The 10,010-nt window shown below is 46.7% G+C and overlaps 1 long non-coding RNA gene across 1 annotated transcript in view; it reads right to left on the bottom strand.

The window, feature by feature from the left end:
* Positions 1–1,667: 1,667 nt before the first annotated feature.
* Positions 1,668–10,010, bottom strand: part of LOC146860730 (uncharacterized) — a 140,790-nt gene continuing 132,447 nt past the window's right edge. The window contains exon 3 of the long non-coding RNA XR_014979199.1: positions 1,668–3,228. This is a non-coding gene — a long non-coding RNA (uncharacterized LOC146860730). The remainder of the gene's footprint in view (positions 3,229–10,010) is intronic.

The following is a 10,010-nucleotide window of genomic DNA, read 5'->3' as shown; positions in this document are numbered from 1 at the left end:
AACAGTCTACCACACGATGGCGCTGTCTATCTAATTTTGAGATGAGGTTAAACAGTATTTACTTATTCTATATATAAATTAAAAATGAATAATACTGCTGCTCGCACAATCCTTATAGCTTTGGTTGTCCTGGAATAGTGTGAATTGTCATGATGTTCTATGGTTAGGACCGAATTATCATAGTAGGTCATTGGCAGCGATGACAGGGGCACTGGGTGGTGCCAGCTTCAGTGGCCACCTGAGAAGGGTCCTGACACTTATTTTATTTTTACAAATTAGGCACCTGGTGGGAGGCAGCTGAAATAATGCCATTTGGCTTTACTAATTGGTAACTTACCGTTTGAATCTGTCTTTTGGAATGTATGGAAAAATAATGGATAGAGGACGGCACCGTTCTATCCACTTTTCTTTTACACATATACAACTTTATTGACCTGCCCAGACAATTCATTGAACAATGAAGGTACAAGTGAACTAGGGATCATGCTTCCACATCTGGTGATGTCCTAGACCTAGGACCCTCCCCCTTTTCCTTTAGTTGCACATAAGTAATCATTGGCGTTTTGCTGTTTCCATGTGTGCTGCACAACACAGCACACATGGAGACAGCAGAACGAGGAGATATTAAATTTTTTTCCATGTTAATAAGGCAAAGCCCCTATCGCCACAGGAACATCCTGAAAAGTGACGTTGCAGTTGTAAATATGCTCCTCAGTCTCGTTGTTACAAACTAAGGGCTGCAGACCTAAAGGAGCTCAAGGTTTCCTTAACTATAAAACACAATCTTTATTTCAAAGAGCATGCCTTATACTTTCCATCTGAAGATTTAAAACCTAAGTATTCCAGATGGGTCATGAGTCTCTTATAGCAGGCCATGGGGGAGTTAAAACCGCAATAGAGATCATCCTTCATTTCTTTTGGTGGCCCACAGTCCGAGGAGGTATATAGCAATATGTGATTCCTTGTCCAGTCTGCACTCAGAATAAGTGTCTTCATATAAAACCTTTAGGATTTCTTCAACCGCTGCCAATTCCCCCTGATCCTTGGCACACAATCCCAACTGATTTTATTCTGAGTATTCCACCTTCTCATGGCTATTGTGCAATAATGGTCACAGTAGATGCCTTTTCAAAAGTGGCCCACTTTTCTCCACAACAAAACTTACCACTAGCAAAGAACTCAGCACAAATTTTCTTACGAGGTGTATTCCGATTACATGGACAACCATAAACTTGAATCTCAGATCACAAATTATTTCACATTTTTGGAAGTCTTTTTGCAAGATCCTCTGCATTTATATCATCCTGTCTGCTAGTTTCCATCGCCAATCAATTGATAAGACTGATCGAGTTAATGAGAGACTGTTTTAGAGTTCCCATATAATAACTCCGTCCTCTGCGCCACTCAGACTTCACCATTCACGGCATACACGATTTTCATGTTAGAGCCTTCTCAACTATTTCTAAAGAAATGTCTCCTCTCCCTGAACAACCGAATTTCATGGATCATCTGCAGAACTTGAGACATAAGATCTAAGAGAACTTTACAGAGCTCCACCAAATCTAATAGTACATCACCACATTGGGATTCACAGACACAAAACTCATCTTTATAGTAGAACAATACTCGCGAGTTCAGCTGCCTTGTTTTTTTTTTTTTTTTTTTTTAAACCGTTTATTACAGAATCCAAAGAAGTGTACAAAGATGGGCCTACAACCTTCAGGCCGGCCGCTAGCAAACAGGAAGAGCATATAATACAAGCAGTAAAACACACGCTGCGGCAGAAGAGAGGTCACAGGAGTTGAAAGAAGCGTCGGCAGCCACACAATCCGGACCCCACACAACGGTTTCATTTTTATATAAGAAACGAAAAAACAAATCCACAAGGCAACCAACAGTCGAAGTAGCAGCATGAGCTCCCCTGGAGGGGACCCTAGAGATCAGCTCTCACAAGGTTGACATCAATGAGGACCGCATCGATTTTGTGTGCTAGAGTGTCAAACTGCTGGCCCACTGAGGCCTTCATCTCAGCAATGGCGCCCATGACGTCGTGCAGAGACAGATCCGTGGGCAAATCCGGGGCATCCGGGGGGCACTCAGAGGACTTGTGCGATCCGTCGGGAGACCCCTTCGGGAGGGTGCAGCGGTCCATGATGTTGGCCTGATGTGCGGTGCCACGCCGGGTCGACTTGGCCTTCAACCGATCCCCATCCTGCTTCGTGGCCATCGTCGCGTGTCTCGCACCCGCACCAGCCACGCAATGGAGACCAAGCAATCAAGGCCGCGAGCCCCGGGGCCACCCCAGGAAGGCAGAGCGGGCCACAGCAGGCAGGCAGGCAGGGTCGCCCAGCGAGGCCACCCCAACACAAAGAGCGCCGTGATCCCACTTGCGATAACGGCAAGGGGACTCAAAAGTGAAAGTGAAAGTGTGGGGTACGCGACTCGCCAGGCCCAGCCCGCCATTGTTGTTCACTTTGCCACTGGGTCGCCCCCAAACGCGAATCCGGGGTCAGGAGAGAAGTAGGCCGCAAACTTCAGTCGGTGCTCACTCCGGCACCCGGGGTCCGATTCGAAAACGGGAAACGGGTACCACCTCGGCTCAGGCTCACCGACACAGTCCCCTCAACCGATACAGGATGAAGACAGGATAAACGTAGGAGGTTGCGGAGGTCCTCGGGAGCCTCGCACCTACGTGGCCATCTTGGTTGCGCGCTAGGCTCCTCCCCCCTCAGCTGCCTTGTTGAGGCCAAACTGGACCGTATGGATACGATCTATACCCTGACACTCTCAGAGGAACAATGTATTTCCTATGCTGTCTCCTCATATCTTTTTTCACTACTTTGGTAACCTACTCTTCTATATATTGAGGAGCATGCTTACAAACTTGAAAGTGCTCCACAAGGTGTGTAGGCAGTGGGGTTGTACATGAACGCTGCATCGATTTTGACAGATTCTCTGATCCCCTGGACAGTCTGTCCAATACAGATAAGTAAACATGCACACTTGATGAAATAATACACATCCATCAAATTATAAATTTGAAAATGTAAACACCTTGTGTTTATGTTCCTCATGTTCAAAGGGCTCAATATTCTTCATAAATGTTCTGGTCTGACACCTGCCACTTCCCAAGTGCTCAATAGTGGGGGCAATGCCATCCTACTGTGCTGTGATGGACTGGGATTCCTCTGATTTCTATATTGTCTCATGACATGGTCACCCTCATACCTGTTGGATTTAAAGACAAAAGAGAGGAAGATTGGTTAGCTGTAGATTCTCAACAATGTACTGGTTGTAGGCATTATTTTTACAGTCCTTTTTCTGCTGATGGAAATGTACTGACACAAATGAGATGTCCGTTATTATCAGTATCAGGCCCTCTGACCTGCTAGCTTTACAGGAAATTTAGAGAAATGCAAACAGTTTGTAACACAGGCCTTCTGATTCATGGAGAAATTATTTTTCTACTTGCCAAAAGGTACATTGTCTTTTAAAAGCGTGGCTAGATTTCAAAGTGGGGAGAAATAGCTTTCAGCTGATTTATTGCACAGGGTAGTGTATATCACTAAGTCGTATCAAGAAGTCGGTTTGCTAAATGTTACTGTGTTTTGATAAAATGTAAGCTTGGGACCAGAACTCTGGTTGTTTAATCAGTGTTGATGCATGATATCTCTAGTCATAGCATAATAGGTAGTCTATATACTTACGCTACACTTTAATCTTCCCGCAGGAGTGACTGGTGGAGGCATAAGAGATATTTCTTACAAAATTGCTTGGAGTAAAGCAAAACCGAAACATGTATGCCGATGATACCCAGATCTATATCAAAATCTCATCTCTATAGGAGATCTACTCTTTGAATGAGGCCCTAAAGCTGACTGTTCAATGGCTTGCCTGCAACCAGCTCAAACTAAATGCACAAAAAACTGAGTTCCTTCTAATCTCCCCCCCTAAAAGTAACACTGACATCCGGTAATGGACCAAGTCAATTACAGCACTAAACGGCACACCGATCATAGTGGAATCTGCCAAATTGCTCAAAATAGTCCTAGACGTCAACCTGAAAAGGCGAGACCACATCAACTCGATGGCTAAAACAGCCAGGTTTCACCTGAGCTACCTGAGGAAACTAAAGCCTTTCCTTGATGCCTTGGGCCTAAAAATGACAGTCCAGGCATTAGTTATCTCCAGCATCGAATACGGACGCTCAACCCTTTCAGGCCTGCCCAATATCTTCACGCCCCCCCTAAAAGCTTGCCTCAACGCCGCCGCCAGACTCTTAACAGGCTCAAAAATATTTAACCACATCTCACCGTATCTGAAGGTGCTGAAGTGGCTTCCTCTTGAGGCCAGAATCCAACTCAAACTGGCATGCATCACCCACAAAGCACTATACACGAAATCCCCAGCATATCTCGCCCAGAAAATCACGGTTTCTGGAGGGGCCAGAAACTCTAGGTCCGCCAGAGACTTTGTGCTCCAGCCATCCCGCTTCCAAAAGGAAAAATCTTGCTTTCTCTGGGGCCGCACCAAGAATCTGGAACTCGCTGCCGTCTTTCATCAGAAAAATTCCCTCTCTGTCAATAATTAAAAAGGAAGCCAAAACCTTCCTAATGGGCAAGATTCTCCCATAAATCATGCATTGCACACACCGCTCAGTGGCTTTGCTTATTTTTGTTGCCGCAAGAGTTTAAACTGACTGGCTGCTATCCATCTTGCACTGACCTTGTACTCCTACAAATGAATTTGCTACATTTCTCTGCATTATGATCTGAACATTGTATACACCTTGTTATTCCCCAAATGTTTCACCTCCTTCTACTCCTACTTATGGTATTTTTTTTTCTTTGACTATTTCATACTTGTATCCAACGTGCTATCCCCGTAAAACGCTCTGATACCCTAACCCATGGGTACTCACAAACTTTCTCTCGGGGGCCAAATTTACAGTGTGGTTTGTGGCCGAGGGCCGCACCAGTGGGGGCGGGGTCAGAGGGGGAGGGGCGGGCTAAAGCAAAAAAAAATTGTGACCATGAGGTTGAACACAGGTCCCTGCAGCAGACGCCTTTGTCCACTGAGCCACCAGACCTGGCATACACACATCTCTCTCTCTCCCTTTCCCCCTCCCTCCCTTCTCCCTCCCCCTCCCTCCCCCTCTCCCTCCTTTTCCCTCCCTCCCTCTCCTTCCCTGTCTCTCCCTCCCTCCGTCGCCCTCCCTCCGTCGCCCTCCCTCTGTCTCCCTGCTCCCTCTGTCTCCCTCCTCCCTCTGTCTCCCTCCTCCCTCTCTGTCTCCCCCTCTGTCGCCCTCCTCCCTCTGTCTCCCTCTCTGTCTCCCCCTCTGTCTCCCTCCTCCCTCTGTCTCCCTCTCTGTCCCTCCCTCTGTCTCCCTCCCTCTGTCTCCCTCCCTCTGACTCCCTCCCTCTGTCTCCCTCCCTCCCTCTGTCTCCCTCCCTCCCTCTGTCTCCCTACCTCCCTCTGTCTCCGTCTCTCTCCCTCTCCCTCCATCTCCCACCCTGTCTCCGTCTCCCTCTTTGTCTCTCTCCCTCCCTCCGTCTCCCTCCCTCTGTCTCCCTCCCTCTGTCTCCCTCCATCTCCCTCCCTCCCTCTGTCTCCCTCCGTCTCCCTCCCTCCGTTTCTCTCCCTGTCTCTCTCCCTCCCTCTGTCTCCCTCCTTCTCCCTCTGTCTCTCTCCCTCTGTCTCCCTCCCTCTCCCTCTGTCTCTCTCCCTCTGTCTCCCTCCCTCTCCCTCTGTCTCTCTCCCTGTCTCCCTCCCTCCCTCTGTCTCCCTCCGTCTCCCTCCCTCTGTCTCCCTCCGTCTCTCTCTCTGTCTCCCTCCCTCTATCTCTCCCTGTCTCTCTCCCTGTCTCTCTCCCTCCCTCTGTCTACCTCCCTCTCCCTCCCTCTGTCTACCTCCCTCCCTCTCCCTCTGTCTTTCTTCCTCTGTCTCTCTCCCTCTGTCTCCTTCCCTGTCTCCCTCTCCCTCCCTCCCTCTGTCACTCTCCGTCTCCCTCCCTGTCTCCCTCCCTCTCCCTCTGTCTCTCTCCCTCCGTCTCCCTCCCTCTCCCTCCGTCTCCCTCTGTCTCCCTCCGTCTCTCTCCGTCTCCCTCCCTCTGTCTCCCTCCCTCCGTCTCCCACCCTCCCTCTGTCTCCCTCCCTCCGTCTCCCTCCCTCCCTCTGTCTCTCTCCCTCCCTCTGCCTCCCTCCCTCTGTCTCCCTCCCTCCCTCTGTCTCCCTCCTTGTCTCTCTCCCTCCCTCTGTCTCCCTCTGTCTCTCTCCCTCTGTCTCTCTCCCTCTGTCTCCCTCTCCCTCCCTCCGTCACCCTCTGTCACCCTCCGTCTCCCTCCCTCCGTCTCCCTACCTCTGTCTCCCTCTCTGCCTCCCTCTCTCTGTCTCTCTCGGTCTCCCTTCCTCTCCCTCCCTCTGCCTCCCTCCCTCTCCCTCTGTCTCCCTCCCTCTGTCTACCCCAGACTGCGCCTTTCTGTCTTCCTCTCTCTGTCACCCTCTGTCTCTCTACCTCTCCCTCCCTCCGTCACCCTCTGTCAACTCACCCGTGTGTGTGTCAGCCCTCAGCCCGGGCTGAGACAGCTTCCCAGCGTGCACACACAGCTGCACTGAGACAGTTTCCCAGAGCGCACACACAGCCGCACCCCAGTACTTCACAGGTCTTTAAAAGACCATTTACATGTTAATAAAGCTTTGTTGTATTTCACCTCTTAGGCCCCTGCATCTCCACTTTGACAATCATTGGAATCCCCCCGGCCCCCACAGAGCAGAGTCCGGGCTGCTGCGCCCGACAGTGTTTGCAAACACTATTTTTTTTTTTGAATACACAGGTAGGATGTCTGCAAGGTCCGCGGGCTGCCAAGGAAGGCTTGCAGGGCTGCCAAGGAAGGCCTGCCGGGCCGCTGGCGGCCCGCGGGCCGTACTATGAGTAACTGTGCCCTAACGGGTCACGTTCGCGCTCTATAAAACACTAAATAAATAAAAATCTATTGAGATGCCCTTACTCCGTGATACACATGTTTTGAAGAGAAAAGTTTTATTTTAAGTTCAATTTCAACAGTTAGGAGGGACAGGGTGGCAGTCACTGTAGTATCTAGTACCTCATAAAAGACATCCAGAGCTACCTGTTGCAGGATGTTAGTGTTCAGAGACTCTATGAAACTTCACCCAAATTTCCCGGCCCCTCTATTCCTTAAAAAGTCTGTGCTTTCTTTAACATATTCAGGAATTTTAGGTACAAAGTGCTTGAAGACGAAATCAGCAAACTGGCATAAGGATTCTCGGCTACGGCCCACAGCTTGGCACAACTGTGTGTCTCTGGGGATTCACTGTGTTTTTGTAAATAATGGTTAGGCTTTTCTGTTTCTATTTTTGGTAAATTCTGGTGGGGTTTTTTCAGTTTTTTCAATACCTTAAAAAACAGTGGCTATCAGTGGTTACATATTTTCGCGCCATTACAAACAACAGAAACAGTGTTTTTCCGGTGTTTATGGAATTTTAGTTTAATTTTATTTATTGCTTGCTGTCTGCACTAAAAGTGCATGTGTATAGATAGCGTGTGCATAGGGTATATGAGGTCCAAATATATTTTTACTGCACCAGAATGGACTACAAAGTCAATAGCATTCTTCATTAACTCTGAAGATTGTAAAGATGCTTTCAGCATACCATCTACCAAGTGACAAGGAGGTACTTCAGCTCTGGTATCGATTTTGACAGACCATCATACAACTTTTTCACATACGTAGCTGAATTACTGCAAGTACAAACAATATCACTCCAATCTTCATTGAACTTGGTAGGACCTTTTTTTCAGCAGCATTCCAAGTGACACTGCATTCCATTTTTACCAAACGTCTGGTGTCGTGTTTTCACCACAATCTCAGAGGCTTGGTGACAACATTCGTTTCACATATACCGGTCACTGCATCTTGCATTGAATGTTTAAAGCCTGGGGTGTTTGGCAATTCACTTGCAATCAATACTGACTCACTAGAAAAGGGGGCTGATGTATCAAAGGATTTCACCCATTCTCTGTCTGTGGGTAAATGAGATGGTACATATTAGGAAAGATTCTTATGAAACCAGCCATTTTACCTATCAGTGAAATCAAAAGTATCCAAAATATCAAATATGAATTTGATATTTCTCGATTCTCTACAGTTTATAAAATAACTAAATAAGACCTAAAACATGCTTCTAAACACTGCATCTTTGGACCAAAGACTACAAAACTGAAAAAAGCAGAAGGAAGAAGAGACAATGTTTTAGTGACATCCCTAAACAATAAAACTCAAGCAGAATAATGTTAGCCAAGTCTTTCTTGATGCTACCTTGTATAACAAAGTTACATTGTATTGGACCCTTCAGGAAGAAATAAAAATGTCTCTTTCACTCATCTTTTCCTTTCTTTGAATGGCACTTAGTTTGTGGTCGCAAAGGTGTTTTTTCAGTGTTTATATGTTTACACCGGTGATGGCTATTTTCCTTTTGGTGGGGTTTTATCAGTTATTATAGGTTTAAACCTAAAACCAGATAGCCTAATAATGGTCAATGTGTATAGTATTGGTGTTGTAGAGTGGGCCTCTTGAGAAAGTAAAATTCATGCTTGCTAATTATTCCAAGTTCATAGGTAGGTTCCAGTGACTTTAAGTATCTGCCTTTGTAAAAGGGTTGCTCGCTAATCTACTAGCGGCCAGATCTGTCAAAGCAGTATGCTTTTAGGTCGAGCCTGAGCAGCGCATGAGCTACTCTGCGAGGCATGCTGTATTCAGGTATGGAATACAAGCTCCACCCACTTCCGGCCCATCTTTTCAATTGGCTCCTGTTACTGTCCTTTCGAAGTCGTTGCTTTTGATTAATAGGCGTAGAAGCCCCTCCTTGGTACCGCCTTGTCTGCATTTGTAACCTCCCATGAGGACTGGACCTTCTACTTCTGCTTTATCAAAGCTGTGAGCACTGTTTTCTTTAATGAGCTGTAACACTATTTCACTCAAGACGTGCTTTCGTACAAGGCAGCACAATGCCCGCTTTTATATTTTTAATAGTAATGTATTTCTTTAATTTACAGATCAGTCCACTTTAACTATAGCGCCGTGCTTATTTATTTATTTTAGAGTGCCGCCTGCTTTCACTATAGCGGCCGCACTTTATTTTATTTTTGGGTGAAAGCCACCCATACCGCGCTTTCACTTTAATGTTGGCCGCGCCCCTTTCTTTAGACGCTGCTCACTGTAACCTGAATACGGCGAGCAGCGTCTAAAGAAAAGGGCACAGCCCCCATTAAAATGGTCTCGCATTTGCGAGAGTTTGAGCCATTGGCATTATAAATGACAATGCCTTTTATATGTGTGTTGCTTTTAAAAAACACATAAATAGAAGGTGTTGTCATTTACAGTGCCAATAGCTTCAACTCTCGGAAATGCGAGACCTATTGCATTGAAAATGCTTGTTATATGGACCGTTGTCTGGCTCGAACTATGTTAGGGAAAGTCTAGCTAGGTTTTTAATAGGATTACTGATACTCATTCGACTCTACGTAAGAAGCCATGACAGCCCTTTCAGGAAATATCTGAAATGTGCTAGGCAGCCACTTGAAACTCTAGTTACACCTTTGTTGTATTCTGTAGACTCAAATGCAAGAGCCAATGCCCACCGTGGCTCAGGCACAACATGTAGACCTCTTCAGATGTGCAGTCTTCTCAATTATTACCCCTTTCCTGTTTTAATATGGCAGTAGAACTCTGTAGTCTATTTAGAGCTCATGAAAATGGGGACAGTCCCTTGCCTATGAAGGAAAACTGGCTCCCCGTCAAGCAATACCCTCAGATTAAAGAGCAGCCGCACTCCTCCCCTAGTGAGGATCGGAGGCTATGAAGATCCTTTAAATATTATGCCAAAACACACCAAGGTCTTTGAGAAAATCGCTTTTAGCCCAGAAATAAATATTTTAATCCTATTACAAAGCACGGTGGTGGGATCCTGTCGAAGTCTTTAAAAGGTTCTAGT

Source organism: Triturus cristatus, chromosome 3_1 (assembly GCF_964204655.1).
Source record: "Triturus cristatus chromosome 3_1, aTriCri1.1, whole genome shotgun sequence".
NCBI classification, from domain to species: domain Eukaryota; kingdom Metazoa; phylum Chordata; class Amphibia; order Caudata; family Salamandridae; genus Triturus; species Triturus cristatus.
The sequence above is the reverse complement of the archived record's forward strand: the minus strand, read 5'-3'. Positions and strand labels throughout refer to the sequence as shown.